Here is an 11,627-nt window from a genome sequence, read left to right on the forward strand (position 1 = left end):
ACAAGGCAACTGTAAGGTGGATTCACAACTGGCTGAGTGATCATACTCAAAGAGTGGTCATAAATGGCTGCACATCCAAGTGGTAGAATGTATCAAATGGGGTACCACAAAGCTCTGTCCTAGGCTGAGTGCATTTTTATAAATGATCTGGAGGAGGGAATTGATGAGAAACTGATCAAATTTGCAGATGACACAAAGTTAGGAGGGATAGCTAGGAAGAGAGAGAGAGTATTCAAAATTATCTAGAAAAGCTTGAACAGTGGGCGATGACTAGCAGAATGGTATTTAAAAAGGAGAAATGCAAAGTCCTACATCTGGGCAAGAAAAATGAAAAAAAAGCACATACAGAATGGGAGAAATTGGGCTAAGCAGCAGCACATGTGAAAAAGACTTGGGTATACTAATAGATCATAGACTGAACATGAGTCAACAATGTGATGCAGCAGCCAAAAAGGCAAACACAATTCTGGGATGTATTACGAGAAGCATAGAGTCTAGATCACGTGAGGTCATTATCCCCCTCTACTCTTCCTTAGTCAGACCTCATCTAGAATACTGTGTCCAGTTCTGGGCACCCAACTTTAAAAAGACAGACAAACTGTAGCAAGTTCAGAGAAGAGTTACCAAGATGGTGAGCGGTCTGCAAATCATGTCCTATGAGGAACAGTTAAAGGATCTGGAAATGTTTAGCTTGCAAAAAAAAAAGGCTGAGAGAAGACTAAGGCTGCCTGTCCACAGGCGGGTTTTTATTGCGTTCCCCACGGCGATAATCGGGTTGCGGGGAACACAGTGAAAGCTCTCCATGGCGTTACTATGGAGAGCGCTTCCCCCCTGTCTACGAGCGGAGAATCATTGCGATTGTCCGGGGTCAGCCTATCTGTCAGATAGGCTGACGGCAGAGATCTGTCTGCTACCTCCTGCTCTCGGGCGGCGGTATCCCGCGGCGATCGGCCGTAGGATACCACAACGCCCGTGGACAGGCAGCCTTAATAGCAGTCTACAAATATCTGAAGCGCTCTCACAGTGCAGAGGGATCAGCACTATTTTCATTTCTTTTTTTTTAAACTCGTTTTATTGACAAGTAAGTATCTTTTACAACATAACAACATTTGCAGTACACGGGCGTTCACAACACTTAGATACCAAGTATCTATAAGCTATACAAATTTTTAATTGGTATAGTACTCTCAACAGCAGGTAGGAGTGGAGGAACGGGGTAGGAGGGGTAGAGGAGAAATGGGGAGAGCATCCATTAGTAAATTCGTAAGAGGGGAGCGAGGGTGGGGTATTTTAAGCGAATAGGCAAATAATTTTATATAGGGGCGGGTCAGTCTGGATCTTCAAATCAACGGCGTCGCCTTTGTAACGCTGATATAGCTAGAGTTAGTGGTTGCTGGGGGAACAAGGTTAGCGCTGAGTCACACCACAGGCCCCATACCTTTTGGAATTTGTCCTGACATTTGCGCGCTTTGTAAACCAGATTGTTGTATGGAATGGTTGAGTTTGTGATCTTTCTCCACATTGTCAGAGTCGGACCTCTTGGGTCCATCCAGCGCAACGCAATGACCTTTCTGGCTAGGAATAATACTTCCCGCAAGAAGACTCTGTCATAGTGCTGCCATTGTTCTGCGTCAAGGACGCCAAAGAGACAGATCTCTGGAGTGATGGGAACCGGGACGTCCAGGATTGTGGATAGCAAGTCAGCAACCTCCCCCCAGTATGACTGGATCTGTGGGCAGTCCCAAATCATGTGCCAAAAGTCCGCGTATGCGCAGCTGCATCGGGTACAGTGTGGGGTTGGGTTTCTGCCCATCTTGTATAACCTCGCTGGGGTAAGATAGCTTTGATGAATTATATACAGTTGGGTCAGTTTGTTATTTGCTGATGGAGAGACATATAGAGGGGATTCTAGAACTTCTTGGAAAGTTTCTTCCGTCAGTGTTGGGATTATGGACTTCCATTTGAGGAGAGCTGGAGGGACCTCCCGAGCGGCCTTTGAGGTTGTTAGGTGGGAATACAGTATTGAAACGAGACCCCTGGGGCCTTGTGATCTTAATATGCCTATTAACGGGTAATGAGATATATTGCTACTTGCCGGTGGGAATTGCACCTGGAGTGCATGCCGAATTTGCAGATATTTGTAGAAGTGGTTTCGGGGAATTTGATGTTGATTTTGCAGTTGCTCAAAGGTCAGGAAGACATTTAGGTTGTATAGGTCGCCTAGGTTTGTTATACCGTATTGTTTCCAAGCTTCAAGGTCGGGTAACCTTGTTAGCTCTCGTAGCCCGGGGTTTTCCCACAGCGGCATGTCCGCTATTATATCGGCGAACCCGTTTACCTCCCTAGCCCGGCGCCAAACTTGTGTCGCCAGTTTATGTATGGGTAGCATTCCTCCCCTCACTGTGGTGGGGAACTCCAACACCGGCCAAAGACTGGGTATGTTCAGGGTTTGAGCCAGGTGTGCTTCTGAATTAGGTAGTGGGCTACTTAGTAGCCAGGGTTTCAGGTGCAGCAGTTGACCCGCTAAGTAGTATAAAAACAGATCTGGGAGTGCCGACCCGGCCTCTTTCTTAGGCCTTTGGAGGGTGGAGAGTTTAAGTCTTGGTCGGGAGCTTCCCCATATAAAGGCGGACATGAGGGAGTTCATGGTCCGGAAAAATTTCCTGGGGACGGGCACAGAGATATGCTGTAAAATATAAAGGCACTTAGGCAGCATTATCATTTTAATTAGGTTAATGCGGCCCGCCACTGACAGAGGGAGAGATCCCCAGATCTTAAATTTGGATTTGTAAAGGTCTATCAAGGGGAGTACATTCAGATCGAGGGCCCGGTTTGTTGTGTTAGTGATCTGGATGCCCAGGTATTTGAATTCATTAGCTACTTGCAGACCGCAGAATGAGTCCATCAGCTGTAAAGGGCTTTGTGTGGAGACTGGCATTAAGGCAGATTTTGCCCAATTGATATGTAGGCCCGAGAATGTCCCGAACTTGTTAATGATGTCCATAGCGCGGGGGAGGGAGGCCAACGGGTCCGACATAAAGAGCATAAGAACATCTGCATAAAGTGCCACACGATCTTCTCTGTCTCCTATCTCTATCCCCCGGTATATCGGGCATGTCCGGAGTAGAATGGCCAGTGGTTCCACTGCCAGGGCAAAAAGGAGCGGGGAGAGAGGGCATCCCTGTCTCGTACCTCTACACAAGGGGAAGTACGGGGAACAGGTGCCGTTTACTGATATCGCCGCCAAGGGCGTTTTATATATTAGTGAGATCCAGTATATGAATTTTTCTCCGAACCCGAATCTCTTTAGCACCTGGAGTAGAAAGGGCCACTCAATGGAATCAAAGGCTTTAGTAGCATCTAAAGAGGCCAGGGCCCAATCTCTCCCCCCCTCCGAGCCTATCTGTGTCGCCACCTGAACCCGTCGTAGGTTTTCTCGCGTGGATTTTCCCGGCATGAATCCGGTTTGATCCGGGTGGATGAGGTCTAGGATAACGGTATTGAGGCGTCGAACCAGCATTTTAGTAAGAAGCTTGTAATCTGAATTAAGAAGGGAAATGGGCCTATATGAGCCGCAATCCAATGCGTCTTTTCCTGGTTTCAAGATAAGAACAATCGTGGCCTCGTAAAAGAATGGAGGGAGTGATCCTTTACTGTATGCCGCATTATAGGTTGCTAGTAGTGTGGGCAGGAGTGTTTCCTGATATTTAGAGTATATCTCTATCGGTAGGCCGTCCGGGCCGGGGGCCTTCCCGTTGGATATCTCTTGGAGGGCTTCAGAGAGTTCTGTCAGTGTGAATGGGGTATCCATTAAGGCCTGTTGATCTGGAGTAAGGGTCGGGAAGATAAGGTTTGAAAGATAATTCTCGAGTTCCTGTTGAGAGGCATGGAATCCAGTAGCATACAGACCACTGTAGAAGCGTTGGAAGCGTGCCCCTATAAGGTCCTTTTCATGGAGGATTTCTCCCGTTTCAGAGGCGATACGTAGTATCGACGGGGAGGACGTGTTTTGATGTACCAAGTGGGCTAGTAGGCTACTGGATTGGTTGCCCAATTCGTAGAACCGTTGTTTTACAAAAAAGGAGGCTCTACGGGCCTTCTCTTGTAGGTGAATTAAGTATTGTCTCCCCTGTCTCAACCATTGCTCTCTGTGTTCATCAGTTGGGTTTGCAACGTAGGCTGCTTCCAGGTGCACGTACTGGGAGGCCATCTCTTGTTCTAACCTGGAGGAGTCCTTTTTTATATATGATATGGAAGATTTTAGGGCGCCTCGCAGAAAGGCCTTTAGTGTTTCCCACAGTATCACCGGGTCAGCATCTGGTTGGTTTAACTCTAGGAAGCTGGTCAGTTGGTCAGGTATCCTGTCGTTTGTACCAAACAAATTTAACCAGAAGGGGTGTATGCGCCAGTTGTGTCTATGTGAGTGTGCATCCGAAGTGGTAATTTCGATGCGCATGGGGGAGTGATCTGATATACCCCTGGGCAAGTATTCAATTTGGGTTACTGCAGTGCATAATCTAGAATTCCCAAAGCAGTAGTCTATACGGGAGAGAGTATTTCTGCCGGCCGAATGACATGAGTATTCGCGGTTCGTTGGTCGTCTAGTTCTCCAGACATCCCTCCAGCCCACCTCCTGCGCAAATAGGGCTAAGGACGTGGGGCTACTTTGAATTGGGTGACTTTCTGGGGCACTGAATCTGTCCATCTGAGCGTCTAGCACTAGATTCAAGTCTCCCACACACAGCACCGAGGCGTTAGGGTATTGTGAGGCGAATTGGGCAGCTTGGTGGAGAATTGTGATGTTGGCCGGCGGGGGGAGGTATACTGCTATAATTACATAAGGAAGGGATTCCACCCATGCCTGGATAAAGATAAACCTGCCTTCTGGATCTCTAACTGTACGTCCCGGTTCCCATCTTAGTCTTTTATGAATCAGAATTGAGACTCCTCTAGCGTAGGATGAGTATGTGGAGTGTATGGACCACTGGATCCATGGCTTCTGTAGTTGTCCTGTTTTTTCTGGGATCATGTGTGTCTCTTGGAGGCATATAATGTGTGGGTTGTGGTTTCTGATGCATGAGAATACCATGGATCTTTTCCTAGGGGTGCCCATTCCTCGCACGTTCCAGGAGATAATATTAATGTTAGCCATTGGTGTGGCTGTTCTGGTATGTGAATAGGGGAATATCCCCTATGAGGTTAGATTGAGTTAAAGTGTGGGTCACTGTTAGGATCCTCCGTATTTTGAGTGGTAGCTGTGGCCGTCTGTAGTGTCTTATGTTGTTTATGAACCCTGTACTGCAAAAACCTAACTTAACAGTTACTTTCAACATTTCACCAGTATAAGCTTGCTTGGATACAGCAAACATATTAACTATTACTGAACTATAAACGTGCATACGGTTACGGGGAAGACTGTGCACCCAAGGTGCGGTGTTAAATCTGGGCACAGTCAAACAGATCAAGTCTGCTGGAGCTCCGTGATCCCATCTTTGCAGGAGCTAAATTTCGACCACCCAAGACGGGGTTTTCTTAAGCGATAGAAACAGGAGTGGCTCATAATGATTGTGTAGTCGGGTCTTTCTGTCTACCATCGCTGAGTATTTGTGACAGGCATAATGGATGAAAGACTTTGTCATATAGAAGAGCGGCCTGGGAGGAGGGGGGGAGGAAGGGGGCGGGGGGAGGGGGAGGAAAGGGGTGAATGAAGAGGAAGTGGGGGGGGAGGGAGGGGGAGAGACACGACATATGCTTGCTTAGGTCTAATCAATTTTGGGGGTGGGAAGTTAACGTCTTCAATGTCCAGCCCCCCTCACCCCCTCCCCCCTACCCGAGTGGAGTCTTTAGGTTGTCATTGGCGCCTCGGCGACTTCGGCATCCGGTTAAGCCAGTCCTCGACCTCGTCTGGTGTGGAGAAGAAGGAGGTTTGCTCGTTGTGAACCACCCGAAGCCGAGCTGGGTACATCATAGAGTAAGGGATGGAGGCCTCTCTCAGCCGGCGTTTGACGGCCACGAAGGTCGCTCTGGTTTTCTGGAGAGAGGCGGAGAAATCTGGAAATATAGAGATGTTAGCATTCTGATATTGAAGGGGTTGCATGCGCCTGGCAGCCTGGAGGGCTATATCTCTGTCTTTGCTACTGAGAAGCCTTGCCAGCATCGGTCTTGGGGGTGCGCCTGGAGGCGGAGGGCGGCCCGGAACCCTGTGAGCCCGTTCGATGGCGAAGGCTGCAGTAAACTTGGCTCCAGGCAAGAACTCTTTCAGCCAGGATTCCATAAATGAGCAGGGGTCTTGGCCCTCGGCGCGTTCTGGTAGACCTAGAATTCGAAGGTTGTTTCTACGCAGTCTATTTTCTAGGTCGTCTGCGCGCTGGGCCCATGCATTTGCTGCCCTATTGAGCTCGGTGAGCTTGTCGGGGATCGGGGCCACGATGTCCTCGAGCTGGGAAACGCGTGTCTCAGCTTCACTCATTCTGCCTCTGAGACTATGCATGTCTTGTCGTAGCAGACCTACATCGATTTTGACTTCCTCGATTTTCCCAGTCAAGGAGGTAGTGCTGGAGTGTATGGCCTCGAGAAGCTGTGCTGTAACTTGTCGTAGTGTTGGCTCTCCCTCAGTTTCGGGGGTAGAGATGGCGCTTGACGTGCTGGCCGCCTCCATGTCAGATCTAGGGGTTTGACGTGGAGTATCGTTTGCTGGTTCTAACACGAATGCTTTAAGGCGCTCTGTTATCGGTGGAGAGGGGTTGCGACTCATTTTGGAGGACCTGCGGCCGCCCTGTCTGCGGAAGGAGGGTGGCGGCGGTATGTTTGCGGTCTTTATACACTGCTGGGTCTGTGGGGGGATCTCTTCCAGATCGCTGTTCAAGATGTTTAAGTAGGTAATGTTTAGATGAAGAGAGGTTAAGTTTTAGGTTGTAGAAAAGTTTAGGGTTGATTGGCGTAGCTGTCTATGATCAGAGCCTCAAGCGGTAGCTGATGTGCGCCGCCGTCTGGAAAGGTATGGAGGGCCACTCCGGAGCGTGGAGGTTGACACTGAGGGCTAGCTATCTGACAGGAGGAGGGCTTGGGTGGTTCAGTGGCGGTGGTTTCTTTGCAGTAGAGTATTTTAGCAGAATTAAGGACCGGTGTTCTATAGTTGTGGCTTGGTACTGCCTCAGTGTGTTGCAGATATGGCGTTGTCGGCGCTGCGTGCAACGGCATGCGTTCTATAGAGAATGTAGTCCTGAATGCGCTGCCGCAGTCGCCAAGATTTGCTCTGCGGGAGTCGCCTGGAGGTTATCTGGTCTGCTGTTGTCTTGCAGTGGTATTTTTGGGCTGCTGCCCTGCTGAGTTATGCCACTCGGCGTAGGGGGCACGAGGCGGGGCCGTTATAATAGTTTCCCACACTGCGGTGGTAGGTGTCCCAGGGAAGCAGTCCTGCAACTGGAATGGGAGCCCCAGTCCCCTCCCGGGGTATCCCGCGGCCCCCCACCGGCTGGATGTAGTGTCTACAGTGGGCGCTGGCCGGGATGTCGTGCCTGGTGCGCAGGGGTACTATGGTCTGCCGGCTGTCTCCCTCCCCACCTATTATCACAGGATCCTAGCCCCCTGGTGCTGTCCCCGGCTGGGTGCAACTCACCAGTGGGGTGACTTATCTTCTCCGTTCCGGGGATTCACGCCGCCCCACCTGTCAGTGAGTCTCGTGTAGTCGGGTTCTCTGTGTGCAGCGGCTGTTCTCCGGCGGGTCCGATCAGCTGTTCCCGGAGGCCAGGTGCGCGGCAAAGCGCTCACAGCGTGGGGCAGAGGACAGCCGGCGGTGCAGATTCGGCGGGGCGCGCAGGGCTGCAGGCAGTGTTATCCAGGTGCCTGTGTGCAGCGGTTGTTCTCCGGCGGGTCCGATCAGCTGTTCCTGGAGGTCAGGTGCACGGCAGAGCGCTCACAGCGTGTGGCAGAGGACAGCCGGCGGTGGAGATTTGGCGGGGCGCGCAAGGCTGCGGGCAATGTTATTCAAGTGCCGGCGCTCGGCTCAGCTTCCCACGCAGGGCGCTCAGGGGGAGAAAGGTCTCCCGATACAGACCGGTCGTCGTAGCGGGATGGGTGAGGATAATTTGCGATCCCTTTCTTGGCGGGTGGTTGTAGTTTTCCCGCCGCCTTGTCTCACCGGAAGTTGTGGCCGGCGGTCTCTGGAGGAGCACGGCTGGGGCCGAAGTAACCAAAAGTCGCCGTCGGAGGTCCGCCAAAGTTTTCCAGGAGCTGCCAGGAGTGTTCACCTGTCCGTCGGTAAGTTGTGGAGCCCGCTTGGGGGTCTATGTATTCAGGATTTGTGCAGGATTTTTAGGTTTTTCACGGAGCTCTGGTGTCTTGCGTTCTCACAGCATGGCTGCTGGGCACGCCCCCCCACTATTTTCATTTCTAATTAGTTATTAGAAAAAAACTTTCTGACAGTGATCAATGAGTGGAACAGGTTACCACGGGGGTGGTGAGTTCTTCAATTGAAGCGTTCAAACAAAGGCTGGACAAATATCGTCTGGGATGATTTAGTGAATCCTGCACTGAGCAGGGGGTTGGACCAGATGACTCTGGAGGTCCCTTCCTACTCTACTATTCTATGATTCTAGTCTGTCCAGCAATCAACAGCACCTGTCATGGCTCTTGTGAGAAGTACATTGCAGCGGTTTCTAGCATGTATAATTTCATAGTCTAAGAGGTGCCAATGCTTCCATGATGTCTTAAATTTATTTTTCTGGTGGAAGAATGTGTTGATTATAACAAGGTTATGTTCCACACATTTGGTAAGAAGTGGGTGCCATTCGAGTTACTGTTTCCAACTCCATTTTTTCCTTTAGTCCCTGGCCAGAGGTCGAAGTCTGGTCTAGTTTGTTCTTTTTCAGGCAGGTCCTTCCAAAAGAAGGTGTAGCCTCCTTTTACTTTCTTCAGCTGTCCCTCTTCTGCAGCTGTCAAACTGCTTACCTGCCTTGGTCCCGGAGATAAAATGACTGAATCCATAGCCAGCACCCATGTGCCAGTCTGTGGCTAGGGGCTTTCAGATTTCACAGTCCTGACCCCATTGTCACTCGCTGATCACCATGGGACTTTTTCATTTTCTTGGAAGACGCCTGTGTGTGACTTTGATTTACATGTGGAGATCAGTGCACACCCGATCAGCACACAGTCTTTACAGAATGAGTTTCACATCCAGTGGTATGGTTAACCTGACGACTGGTGGCTTCCCATCTGTTGCAGCCTTCCTTGACCTTCACAGCCGTTGTAACATGTACCATGTTATCATCCGGCTGCTCCATCGTTGAGGACTTCAGATTGTTCTTGATCTGGTACCTCCCGTGGCCTTACCGCCCAGGAAGGCCCTTCTAGGGTCAAATGACTCTGACAGCTTCGCCCACAGGTTCACTGGAACACACAAGCCCCCTCCCCATGACAAGTTGACAATCTATCAAGGTGCCATAGCCTCTATCTCACAACATAGCATCAGTGAAAACATACCGGATTTAATGTTATGGCTAATTAGTGTACACAGTGCACCTGAGCACAACCCTTGGACTGACTCTTTAGAGGGGGTGTGTGAATTATATAAACTGCATGTGAAAGGGGTTCCCTATGGTGAAAAATATAGCAGCTTATATTTCCTGCTCGCCCCCTGCCGATAATTCCGGGTCTCCCTGCTGACATGATGTTTACAAAGTGCAGGCAGCCAGAGCCATTTCAAAAGCAGACTGCTACAACCAATGACAGCGCTCAGCGACATAGAAACATTTGCATAGAAAATGTAAATTTTTTTAAAAATTACTAAAATGTATTGGCAGAAGTTCTAGCCTTTAAAAAGGCTTTGTATTATACCAGTCGTGATCACCTAGTCAAACACCTCCACAATACACCACACAAAGTGCTGGACATGTGCCGTGCTACAGATTTCTTGCCACTCCAGGGATTAACATCTGAACCTTTCCTGATCTAAAAACTTTGTATATTACCAAAAGTTCAGTATTTGGCTTGTCGAGGTCAAAATGCTATTACTTCCATGGAATTCATTTCCTACTTATTCATATCCCATGTGTGTACAGGTTTAGTTTGTATACAATTTAAAAAAGAACGGGAGGGAAGTGGTATCAGTTCTTCACTCCCCCACATTCTTAGCAACACAGCCAGAGAGTTTCCAGGTGGAGGAGGATGTTATGTTTGAGTCTTCCTGAATGTACAATATACTCTGCAAGCTTTGATACTCTTGTTGTAAGCCGTTAAGTTGTTCACGACCCTCGGCTACCCTAAAGGCGAGCTCCCTCAATGTTTTTTGGTTTTGCACTGCTTTCAGTTGTGTGATATCCATGCCAGTATCAGCTTCGACAGTATCAGCCATCGTGTCCTTTGGTGACCGGGTCTTATTTTGCCACCGATCCAAGCATTATAGATTTTTCTAGCAAATCTGCCTGTATTACATGGCCAAAATATGTGAACCTGAGTTCGGTCATCTTCCCCTCCAGTGATATATCAGGTCTTACACGATTCAGGACTTTTCTGTTTGTTACTCTTACTGTCCAGGATATAAGCAGCAGCTCAAAACGCATCAATCTGCCTATCAGCTTATTTTGTAGTCCAGCTTTGATATCCATACCTGCCTATCGGGAAAACTGGTTTGCACTATCCTACGTTTAGTTATGATGCCAATATCCTTACTTTTCCAGATATTGTCCATGTTTAGCATCGCGCTTTGCCCCAATGCTATCCTGTTTTATCTCTGGCAGATTTTCCAGCCTGGTCAATTTTTAAAGCTGGAAAGATGAAGTCTCGCACGCATTCTACATCCTCATTGTAGATTTTAATTTGGTCATTTTTTGCAGTTATCATAATTTTTGTCTTCTTTAAATTCAGGTAGCAGGCCATTTTTTCACTTCCGGTTTTAATCTTGTATATCAGCATCTTCAGACCTGCTTCTGTTTCTGCAAGCAGAGTTGTGTCATCCGCATAACGGAGATTGTTGATGTTTCTGCCACGTATTTTTACCTCGATTTCCAATTTGTCCATTTTCCACATGATCACTTCCGCATAGAGGTTAAACAGGACGGCGATAAGATGCAGCACTGTTGAGACACCTTTGCCGATCCCAAACCAATCTGTGTCCCCATACTGTGTTCTCACAGTGGTTTCTTGATTGGTATAAAGTGTTTTTATCAGTTGACTAGTTGTGCCGATAAGCCCAGCTCTTGTAAAGCCTGCCATAGCTTGTCATTGTCGATGCAGTCAAAGGCCTTAATAAAGTCGAAGCACATGTAGATATTCTTTTGGTATTCTTAAGCTTTTTCCATGGTCCATCGCAGGTTTGCAATATGGTCATGGGTGCCGCGTCCTCGACGGAATCCTGCCTGCACATCAGGGAGTGCCGCCTTGACCACTGATCTCAGTCTTTTCTGTATAATTTTGAGAAGGATCTTCCTTGACTGCGGAATGAGGGCTATTGTTCGGTAGTTGGGGCAATTCTGGGAGTCGCCTTTCTTTGGCAGAGAAATGAAGACAGATCTTTTTCAGTCCTGTGCCCATTGTGTGGATGCCCATACTGCCTGGCACAGAGCTGTGATGGTTCTCACTGGTACTAGCAGCAATAGCTCTGCCGGTATGTTATCTATGCCTGGTGCTTT

The sequence above is a fragment of the Eleutherodactylus coqui genome, chromosome 1 (genome assembly GCF_035609145.1).
Source record: "Eleutherodactylus coqui strain aEleCoq1 chromosome 1, aEleCoq1.hap1, whole genome shotgun sequence".
NCBI lineage: Eukaryota > Metazoa > Chordata > Amphibia > Anura > Eleutherodactylidae > Eleutherodactylus > Eleutherodactylus coqui.